The sequence below is a fragment of the Symphalangus syndactylus genome, chromosome Y (assembly GCF_028878055.3).
Source record: "Symphalangus syndactylus isolate Jambi chromosome Y, NHGRI_mSymSyn1-v2.1_pri, whole genome shotgun sequence".
Taxonomy (NCBI): domain Eukaryota; kingdom Metazoa; phylum Chordata; class Mammalia; order Primates; family Hylobatidae; genus Symphalangus; species Symphalangus syndactylus.
In genome coordinates, this window is record NC_072448.2 from 8,921,858 (window position 1) to 8,932,760 (window position 10,903).

General features: G+C 46.9%; 1 long non-coding RNA gene across 5 annotated transcripts in view; it reads left to right on the forward strand.

The window, feature by feature from the left end:
* LOC129475683 (uncharacterized) overlaps positions 1 to 9,390 on the forward strand; it is a 57,447-nt gene extending 48,057 nt beyond the window's left edge. For 3 of the 5 annotated variants that reach the window (XR_010119813.1, XR_010119811.1, XR_010119810.1), the window contains one exon: positions 1,765 to 2,594. This is a non-coding gene — a long non-coding RNA (uncharacterized lncRNA). Of the gene's footprint in view, positions 1 to 1,764; positions 2,595 to 8,116 lie in introns of those variants that run through there. The other 2 variants (XR_010119807.1, XR_010119812.1) reach the window with 2 other exon arrangements.
* The last annotated feature ends 1,513 nt before the right edge of the window (positions 9,391 to 10,903 follow it).

Here is a 10,903-nt window from a genome sequence, read left to right on the forward strand (position 1 = left end):
GAAATGTCTTCTGTGTACCTTCCCCTGGAATAGTTTGTGATTCTGATGCAACTGAAGACAAAACATCTCTTACCCATGGCCTCTCTTGAATCAATTTTATCTCCAATCTGCCTTTTCACGGGCACTCTAACAAGAAAGCAAACAAGGAAAGTTCAGCTGGTCTAGCAGTTTTGAGACAGCAAATTATCTCACTGTTGATGTGGACAAAGAGCCTCTTGCAGAAAGGCTATACTTAACTCTTGAGAGTCTGGGTCCCAGCGTTTTTTTTTTTTTTTTTTACTCAGAGAGGTGTAAATCTGAAAGAATCTGGGTCCCAGCTGAGCTGGGAGAGGTGTAAAACCACAGAGGCATGCCTCCACTCAGAACGCATCATTATCGTGCTTTCATATGGAAGGCACAGCCGTTCACTCATTGTCTGATAGGCGTTTCCATTGAGCGTTGGATCTCTTCAAATCAAGTGTCTGCAAACATGATGGTTTTTGCACTGACGCTGAGGATGAATCCAATAGGAAAGATACAGAGAAACATCACATTGCACCCCAGAGACATATGCAATTATTACTGATTAAAAATATAATGAAAATTAGGAGGCAGTGGCAGGCGGATCATAAGGTCAGGAGTTTGAGACCAGCCTGGCCAATATGGTGAAACCCCATCTCTACTAAAAATACAAAAATTAGCCAGGCGTGGTGGCAGGCACCTGTAGTCCCAGCTACTCGGGAGGCTGAGGCAGGAGAATAACTTGAACCTGGGAGGTGGAGGTTGCAGTGAGCCGAGATGGCGCCACGGCATTCCAGCCTGGGTGACAGAGCAACACTCCGTCTCAATAATAATAGTAATAATAATGAAAAATAAATAAAAGAGGAACAAGGGAAACCAAGAATAAGCATATAGAGGAGCAGTTTCACATGCAATTTCATTTTAATTATTTCTGCTTTAAGTTTGTTATTTAAATGGTATCTCAAATGAACAAGGCTGGCCACTCGTTCCCTCTTCTGTTACCCTATCGTTGGAGGTTTTGTTCTTTGCCTTGGTATATGTTGAGAGAACCCAGAGGTCTGTGAGTGAAATTCCAGGGCTCCATCAGCTCAGATGGGACCAAGTCTGCATCTCTGCGTTCACTCACTTGTAACTGCAATTCAGCATTGCCTGTAGATTTCTCACCAACCATTATCACAAATACTTTCCTATCACTGTACACGAGTTGCAGATGAAATATCCTTTATGCTCATGACCACTTCAGCGTTACTGTGCTCCTTGGACCTGCCTCAAAATATTTTAATCTTATGAATATCTAATACGTTACTGTGTTTCCATTACACTAAATAAAACAATGACTTAGCAGTTGTCCCGGTGAAGGGAACCACTTCCAGCAGGTGGGACTAATCATTCAAGGTTTTCAAAAGTTCTCTGTGTAGTTGGATTTTAAGCTCCAGAGTTAATCTGATAGAACTTGCTCATCTGGTTTTAAGAAGTGTGGTTAGTGGGGATCTCTTGACTGTAGAATTCGTTTTAAAACAGCACATTTGCTTCTGACAGTGGGTAAATTTTACCTTGGGCAGCATTGTATGGCCTTGATGGTAGTTAGTGTAAATTAGTATGAATTAACTTGGGCATATGTGAAAATTAGTATAGCAGAAATTAATGAAGGCATATGTGAAATTTTGCAATTATTTTCTATATTCACCTAAAATGGAATTGCACTGGAAATATAGTATGCTGCTTTTGTGATTTCTACATATCTCTGTTTTTTTCTCATATCAGATTCTACTTTACCCCTCAGTGACAGTCATTTCACACTCCTCTCTGTCTCAGTGTCTGAGGCATCCTGGGACCATCCTGGCTGGAAAGCATAAGGACATTGCTGGCCTGAGCTGAAGTGCTGATTCAAATAAATTGAAAGCTGAATTGCCTTAGGAAGAGCTACTTTACCCAGGAACAAATATGGAGAGGAACTCCTTGAAACTGTGTTCTCAAGTAGACCACTTTTGAGAAATTATACATTTATCGTAACATCTCAAGTCCTGCTCTGCATAGAATAAGCCATTATTATCCAGAAAAGTTCTCCATTCCCTGCGATTCATAAGGAAATGCAGGCCTAACCAGAAAACAGGAACTGCGACAACCTTGCATCAGACACATTCAATCTCTCTATTCACAGTTGCGTTCTCTCTCTCTCTTTTTTTTTGTTTACAAAGCCCATCACCCATAACTCGGAAAAAAAAACAAAAACAAAACAGATGAGCACATTGTTGAGCTCGCTTCTGAGAAAGCTTCTCATTGCGAGTGCCGGGATTCCACATTTCTCAAGCACCTTCGCTCCTCCAGAAAGCGTATTTCTAGTTCCGTGGTGATATGAGAGAGAAATGACAATTGTCTATATTATCAGGATGGCCCATTGTTCTCTGTGGATCTCAATCAATGTGGACATCAGCCATGATCAAGCTCTTTCTTTTCTTTCTCTCTCCTTCCTTCCTTCCTCCTTCCCCTTCTATACCCCTCCCCCTTTCCTTTGTTTCTTGCTTCATTTCTTTCTCCCTTCCCTTCCCTCCTCTCTTCTCCTCCCTTTCCTCCCTTTCCCCCTCCCCTTCCCCCTCCCCTTCCCCCTCCCCTTCCCCCTCCCCTTCCCCCTCCCCTTCCCCCTCCCCTTCCCCCTTCCCCCTTCCCCCTCCCCTTCCCTCCCATTCCTCTTCCCTTCCCCTCCCCTTCCCCCTTCCCTTCCCCTCCCCTTCCCCCTTCCCTTCCCCCTTCCCTTCCCCCTTCCCTTCCCCCTTCCCTTCCCCCTTCCCCCTCCCCCTCCCCTCCCCTCCCCTCCCCCTCCTTCCCCCTCCCCTTCCCCCTTCTCCCTCCCCTTCCCTCCTATTCCTCTTCCCTTCCCCCTCCCCTCCTCCCTCCCCTTCCTCCTTCCCCCTCCCCTTCCCCTTCCTCCCCTTCCCCCCCCTTCACCCTCCCCTTCCCCCTCCCCTTCCCCCTCCCCTTCCCCTCCCCTGCCCCCTTCCCCATCCCCTTCCCCTCCCCTGCCCCCTCCCCTTCCCTCCACTTCCCCCTCCACTCCCGTCCCCCTTCCCTTTTCTTTTCCCTTCTTTTCTTTTCTTGAGACAGGATCTCACTCTGTTGTCCAGCCTGGAGTACAGTGAAGTGATCATGGCTCACTGCAGCTTCGACCTCCTGGGCTCAAGCCATGCTCTCTCCTCAGCCTCCTGAGTAGCTGAGTAGCTGGGACTACACACACACACCCCCATGCCTGCCTAATTTTTTAAATTTTTATATTTTTTTGAGACAGGGTTTCATGCAGGTTTTCATGTCCAAGCTGGAGTGCAGTGGTACAATCTCTTGGCTCACTGCAACCTCTGCCTCCTGGGCTAAAGCGATATTCCTACCTTGGCCTCCTAAGTAGCTGCAGCCACAGGCACTAGCCACCACATTCGGCTATTTTTTTTTTTATTTTTTAAAGACACAAGGTTTCACCATGTTGTCCAGGTTGGTCTCGAACTCCTGAGCTCAAGCGATACACCCACCTTAGCCTCCCAAAGTGCTGGGATCACAGGCATGAACCACCATGCCCAGCCTGGTTAATGTTTAAATGTTTCCTGGAGATGGGGCTTCACTATGTAGCGCAGGCTGGTCTTGAACTCCTGGGCTCAAGTGATCCTCCCACCTCAGCCTCCTAAAGTGCTGGGATGACAGACATGCACCCCCACACTCAGAGATATTATTTTCTTTTCTTTCTTTTTTTTTTTGCCTTTTTAAAATTTTTTTGAGAGGGGTCTTGCTTTTCTCCCCCAGGCTTGAGTGCAATGGCTCGATTTCAGCTCACTGCAACCTCCACTACCCGGGATCAGACAATTCTCCTGCCTCTGCCTCCCAAGTAGCTGGGATTACAGGCGTCCGCCGCCATACCCAGCTAATTTTTGTATTTTTAGTAGAGACGGGGTTTCATTATGTTACCCAGGCTGGTCTCAAACTCCTGACCTCAGGTGATCCGCCCGCCTCGGTCTCCCAAAGTGCTGGGATTACAGGCGTGAGTCACCTCGCCTGGCTGACCATGCCTTTACACAAACGTCCTAGACCCTGGGGATGACAGCAGACCAGAGAGCGATTGAACTATGCAGAGTCCCAGCCTCACCTCCCAAATCCCTTCTCCTCTCTCGTTTGCCCACCTATTACCCCCACCTTAAACAAACACCCCGTAGAAATACCCACTAGGGCCAGACACATTATGTGAGGCTCTTCGTTTTTTATTCTTTTTTTTTTTTTTTTTTTTTTTGAGTTGGAGTCTCACTCTGTTGCCCAGGCTGGAGTGCAGTGGCGTGATCTTGGCTCACTGCAACCTCTGTCCCCCCGGATTCAAGCGATTCTCCTGCCTCAGTCTCCTGAGTAGGTGGGATTACAGGTGTGCACCACCATGCCTGGCTAATTTTTGTATTTCTAGTAGAGACGGGGTTTCGCCATATTGGCCAGGCTGGTCTCGAACTCCTGACCTCAGGTGATCCACCTGCCTCGGCCTCCCAAAGTGCTGGGATTAACAGGTGTGAGCCACCACGCCTGGCTGACCATGTTTTCATACAAGCGTCCCAGACCCTGGATATGACAGCAGACCAGAGAGTGATTGAACTATGCAGAGTTCCAGCCCCACCTCCCAAATCCCTTCTCTGTCTTTTGCCCACCTACTACCCCCACCTTAAACAAACACCCTGTATCAATACCCACTAGGGCCAGAGGCATTATTTGAGGCTCTTCATTATATTCTGAGACATCAATAGATTATATGTGTTGGCAGAATAATTGACTTTGCAATTTACATTGGTGATATAGGAGGGACAGATCCTGCTTCTCGGAAACCTTCATGATTTGCACGTGTGCCTGCATCCTCCTTTGCAGGTGCGGTGTTTGGGAAGGAGCAGTGAGCCACAGGGGGATGGGAGCCCAAGGTGTGGCCCTGCAGGGAGGGTCCAATGGCCCATGAGTGTGGGTGATTCAAGAGTGTCAGAGCGGCTGGGCACGGTGGCTCACTCCTGTAATCTCAGCACTTTGGGAGGCCAAGGCGGGCAGATTACCTGAGGTCGGGAGTTGGAGACCAGCCTGGCCAAGGTGGTGAAACCTGTCTCCACTGAAAATACAAAAATTAGCTAAGTGTGGTGGCAGGTGCCTGTAATCCCAGCTACTTGGGAGGCTGAGGCAGGGAGGTGCTTGAACCCGGGAGGTGGAGGTTGCAGTGAGCCAAGATCATGCCACTGCACTCCAGCCTGGGCAACAGGATGAGACTCCGTCTCAAAAAAAAAAAAAAAAAAGAACATCTGTCATTTGCAACAATACAGGTGAATGTGAAGGATATTATGTTCAGTGAAATAAGCCAGGCCCAGAAAGACAAGTACCACATGATCTCATTCCTATGTAAAAGTCTAGAAACCTTGATTTCACAGAAGCAGAGAGCACAGTGGTGGTTACCAGGGGATGGGCATGGGTGGGGCATAGGAAGATGTTGGTCAGAGTATTACAGGCCACTAGACAGGCATGGGCGGGCAGGAGAGGGCTTTTCTCCCACCCACCAGCAATGCCAGGTGATGGTTCAGCGATGATCGCATTGCCTCTCTAAAAAATGATAAATTGGCGGCTGGGCACGGTGGCACACGCCTGTAATCCCAGCACTTTGGAAGGCCAAGGCAGGTGGATCACGAGGTCAGGAGTTCAAGACCAGCCTGGCCAAGATGGTGAAACCCCATCTCTACTAAAAATACAAAATTAGCCAGGCATGATGGTGCATGCCTGTGATCCCAGCTACTCGGGAGGCCGAGGCAGGAGAATTGCTTGAAACCGGGAGGCGGAGGTTGTTGCAGTGAGCTGAGATCGTGCCACTGCACTCCAGCCTGGGCAATAGAGTGAGACTCGGTGTCAAAAAAAAAAAAAAAAAAAAAAAAAAAGATAACTTGGCAGCCCGTGGCAGGGAGAGACCATTTCCTGATGTTCCACACCTGTCACACTCAATTGTTCATTGAGTGCAAGTGCCGTGGAGACACAACTTCCTAAGCATGCACATTAGGAGAAAACATGGCGGAATATGACCTTCTGAGGTTACTCCACTGGAAACAGGAAGAGCGGCACGCTACAACTTCCTAAACCTCATGCTCAAGCATAAGGAGGGCACTGTGTATGTGGGCAGCTCACCCTAGGGGAAGAATCATGGGAAAGGGATACAAGATGCTTGAAGTGGACCAGCCTATAAGGTCCTATAAAGTTAAGCACCACACTTGTTCTTCAGGGCTCCTGCTTGGGTCTCTTTCAAGTGTACTTCCGTTCTTTTCTGTTCTAAAGCTTTTAAAATAAACTTCCACTCGGCTAGGCGCAGTGGCTCATGCCTATAATCCTAGCACTTTGGGAGGCTGAGGTGGGTGGATCAGAAGGTCAGAAGTTCGAGACCAGCCTAGCCAATACGGTGAAACCCCGTCTCTACTAAAAATACAAAAATTAGCCGTGCATGGTGGTGCACACCTGTAATCCCAGCTACTTGGGAGATTGAGGCAGGAGAATCGCTTGAACCCGGGAGGTGGAGGTTGCAATGAGCCGAGATCACACTGCTGCACTCCAGCCTGGGCGGCAAGAGTGAGACTCTGTCTCAAAACAAAAACAAAAACCTTCCACACCTGCTCTGAAACTTGCCTGGGTCTCTCTCTCTGCCTTATGGCCCTCAGTCAAATTCTTTTGTCTGAGGAGGCAAGAATTCCAGTGGCTGCAGGCCTGTATGGATTCACCACTGGTAACTCAGATACCTTCCACCGCATTATAATAAAAGGACAGAACATTTCAGTTAGACCTAAGGAATAAATTCAAGAGATAATATTGCACAATGTGGTGATTGTAGTTAATATCAATGTACTGCATACTTGAAAACCACTAAGACAGTAGATTTTAACTGTTTTCACCACATTAAAAAAATAAGTATGGGCTGGGAATGGTGGCTCACGCCTGTAATCCCAGCACTTTGGGAGGGTGAGGGGGGTGGATCACGAGGACAGGAGATTGAGACCATCCTGGCTAACACAGTGGAACCCCATCTCTACTAAAAATACAAAAATTTAGCCAGGCGTGGTGGCAGGCACCTATAGTCCCAGCTACTTGGGAGGCTGAGGCAGGAGAATTGCTTGAACCCAGGAGGCAGAGGTTGCAGTGAGCCAAGATTACACCACTGCACTCCAGCCTGGGTGACAGAGCCAGACTCCGTCTAAAAAAAAAAAAAGTATGTATGGTAATATGTTAATTAGTTTTAGTTACCCATCCCATAATGGATACATATTTCAGTATATGAATGGAACATCATGTTGTATATCAGAAGCATATCTAATTTTTATTTGTCAATGACAAAAAGAAAATAGTCCTCATCATTGTGACTGGCTAGGCTAAACACACATACACTATTTTTATTTCTGCAGTTACTCTTCTATTTCTGTGCTATGTCTTAAAATTATCCATTGCAAATGGCATGTAGCTTTGAAAATATAAACTTGCCACCTGATCTAAAACTTTTCAGTTCTGTCATAGTTTTTTTTTTTTTTTTTTTTTGAGATGGAGTCTCGTTCCGTTGCCCAGGCTGGAGTGCAGTGATGCGATCTTGGCTTACTGCAACCTCTACCTCCTGGGTTCAAGCAATTCTCCTGCCTCAGCCTCCCGAGTAGCTGGGACTACAGGTGCATGCTGCCACGCCCGGCTAATTTTTTGTATTTTAGTAGAAACAGGATTTCACTGTTGTTGCCCGGTCTGGTCTGGAACTCCACCCGCCTCAGCCTCCCAAAGTGCTAGGATTACAGGCGTGAGCCACCGCGCCCAGCCTCTGTCATAGTTTTTAAAACACCCACACCACAACAGTAATCCTTACTCAACTTCAGCTCCTCATCCTTTGTCTAAGCCAAGTTTAGCCGAAGAAAACATCTGCTGAGAAAGTAAAAACAAAAACATCTGCCAAAGGCAAGAACGCAGTGGGAAGCCCCCTGAGCCCCGTGGCCTGCAGAGTCTGTTCTAGTGACAAAACAGGCAGCTGGAAGAGAGCAGGGCTGCGAGACAGCGTGGGTGGGTTTTATCTGCTGCTTTTGTAAATTCATTGCATGATGCGTCTGTTTTTCAGAGGCCCCAAAACAAAGAAACAAAGCCCCACAGAGTTCACCCAGAGGGAAAGCCTTCATTGGATCAGGCTATAGGAGAAGGACTCTCCCCTGAGAAAGATAAATACTTACTTTGGCGCCGTGTTTAGAGAAAAAGGAAGAACGATGGCCTTCCCGTAGAAACATTTACTTACTTCGTGATTTGAAAATGGACTTCTATGTTTTAGGAATTATGTGGACGGGATGTTTTCTTAGGTGATAGGAGTTGAAATTGCAGAGGGGAGCAGGTGCCATGTGCCAGCAATGGCCGGCCTTCCTTCCTTCCTTAATGGCCGGCCTTCCTTCCTTCATTCCTTCCTTCCTTAATGGCCTGCCTTCCTTCCTTCCTTCCTTCCTTAATGGCCGGCCTGCCTTCCTTCCTTCCCTCCTTCCTTCGTTCCTCCCTTCCTCCCTCCATTCCTCCTTCACCCCCCTCTGTTTCTTCCTTCTTTCTGTGTTCATTCGTTCGTTCTTTCTTTTTCTTTCTTTCTTTTTTCTTTCTTTCTCTTTCTCTTTCTTTCTTTCTTTCTTTCTCTCTCTCTCTCTCTCTCTCTCTCTCTCTCTTTCATTTTGTTTGTTTTAATGAGTGAGAGTAGAGAGAAAAGCACTGTTTTTATTTTTTGTCTACCTTTATTGTAAGGAGAGAGTGAGGATACCATGCCACACATGCACGGTTCTGAGCAGAGGGCTGCACCCTGCTTAGTTCTAAAGACACCTAGATTTTATCCCGAAAGCCACTGAGAGGCCCACATTTTGAAACACTCAGCCTCTCAGAAGAGGATAGAATGGGTTGCCAGTGTAATAGGGAGAGAAATCGAACATAGCTGACTCCATCTTGCTTCTGACTCCTCAAGCTAACTGCTTTTAGGCACTTCTGCACATGGGCCAAGTTAATCATGGAAAGAACCTAGATTACAGTTTAACTGGAAAGCAAGGATGATAAGAGTTCCTTTCCAAAACTAACCTCTGAGGAGATAAGAAGGGCATGCACACAAGTAACAATGTTATGTTGAAGATTTGTAGGAGCACTGTGACCTGAGCAAGGACAAAGAAGTTTTGCAATCTCTTTGGGCCCCTGCTGATGCCCAAGTGTCTGTGGTCACCAGCCACCCCTCTCACCTCAGTCTCCTCCTTGTTCTCCTTCCCAATGTACAAAGAAGCCTGAGATTCATGCCTTTAAAGATGGTTCGTTAGGACATGGGTCCAGTATCTTCCTGACTTGCTGGCTCTCCAAATAAAGATGCTTTTCTTGCTCTAACTTTTTGTCTCTTGAATGATTGGCTGTTATGCAGTGAGCCTCAGGAACTTTGGACTCCACAGCACCAGGACAGCTCTCAGGACTCCCAGTCTCTATTGGGTGCAGGAATCACTGGGGAGTCTGGCTGAAATGCAGACTCTGATTGAGGAGGCCTGGGACATGAGCCCTGAGATTCTGCATCTCCAGTAAGCACCAAGGGGAGGTTGGTGCTGCTGATCCAGGGACCACACCTTGGAGAGCAATGCTGAGAAGCTGCTGGAAGAGCCCAGGCTGATGAGGATCTGAACATGGTCCATAGCAGGGAGGTTGGGGAAAATGAGATAAAAATGTTAAAAATGGCAGTTACCTTCCTGGAGAAGAAATGGCTTTTCCATTCCTTATTAGGCCCATGTATTTGGAACTAGCCCCCAGTGGTTGCCTTCCTGTTATATACCTGCAGTTACCATGTTCTTGTTAAGGAAGAATTGCAAATGCAAAAAAAAAAAAAAAAGAGGAAGTTGATCATGTTTGGTTGCTTTTGATCATGTTTGGTCATCACAATAAGTAGATAAAATCTGAAATTTCCCCCTGACTTTGCAAAATGTTTTCTTCCAAGGAGAGCAATAGACATGTGTCAGGCTTATTGGATTCCTTTGGTTCCCAAACAGCTTGCCATGAGGTATGAAGGACACGTGATCTTTTATGTAATTGGTGAGACCCAATGTCTTCCAGGTGTTGGGTGTCTCATCCCAGTGTGAGGATTTTTTTTTATTATTTTTTTGAGATGGAGTCTTGCTCTGTTGCCCTGGCTAGAGTGCAATGGTGCAATCTTGGCTCACTGCAACCTCCACCTCTCAGGTTCAAGTGATTTTCCTGTCTCAGCCTCCTGAGCAGCTGAGATTACAGGTGCGTGCCACCACACTCAGCTAATTTTTTGTATTTTAGTAGAGATGGGATTTCACCGTGTTGCCCAGGCTGGTCTTGAACTCCTGACCTCAGGCAATCCACGCCCCTCGGCCTCCCAAAGTGCTGGGATTACAGGCATGAGCCATCGCGCCTGGCCGAGGGCAGATATGTATTTAAAACTTAATTTCCCTTTAGAAAAGATAATTTAACCTAGATGTTGGTTCTTAATTTGTCTTGAGCAAACGTTGTCGTTGCTAATAGGAATTTTTAAAGTCATCAATTGGTTCAAACAGTTTTGTGTGATTCACCTCTAAATGTTTTCAGCAGAGAGAGTAGCAAGAAAGAAAAGGTAAATTTTTTTGTTTTTTTTTTTTGAGATGGAGTCTCACTCTGTCACCCAGGCTAGAGTGCAGTGGTGCAACCTCGTCTCACTGCAACCTCTGCCTCCCAGGTTCAGGCGATTCCCCTGGCTCAGCCTCTCAAGTAGCTGGGACTATAGGTGCCTGCCACCACACCGGCTAATTTTTTGTATTTTTAGTAGAGATGGGGTTTCACTGTGTTAGCCAGGATGGTCTCAATCTCCTGACCTCGTGATCCGCCCGCCTTGGCCTCCCAAAGTGCTGGGATT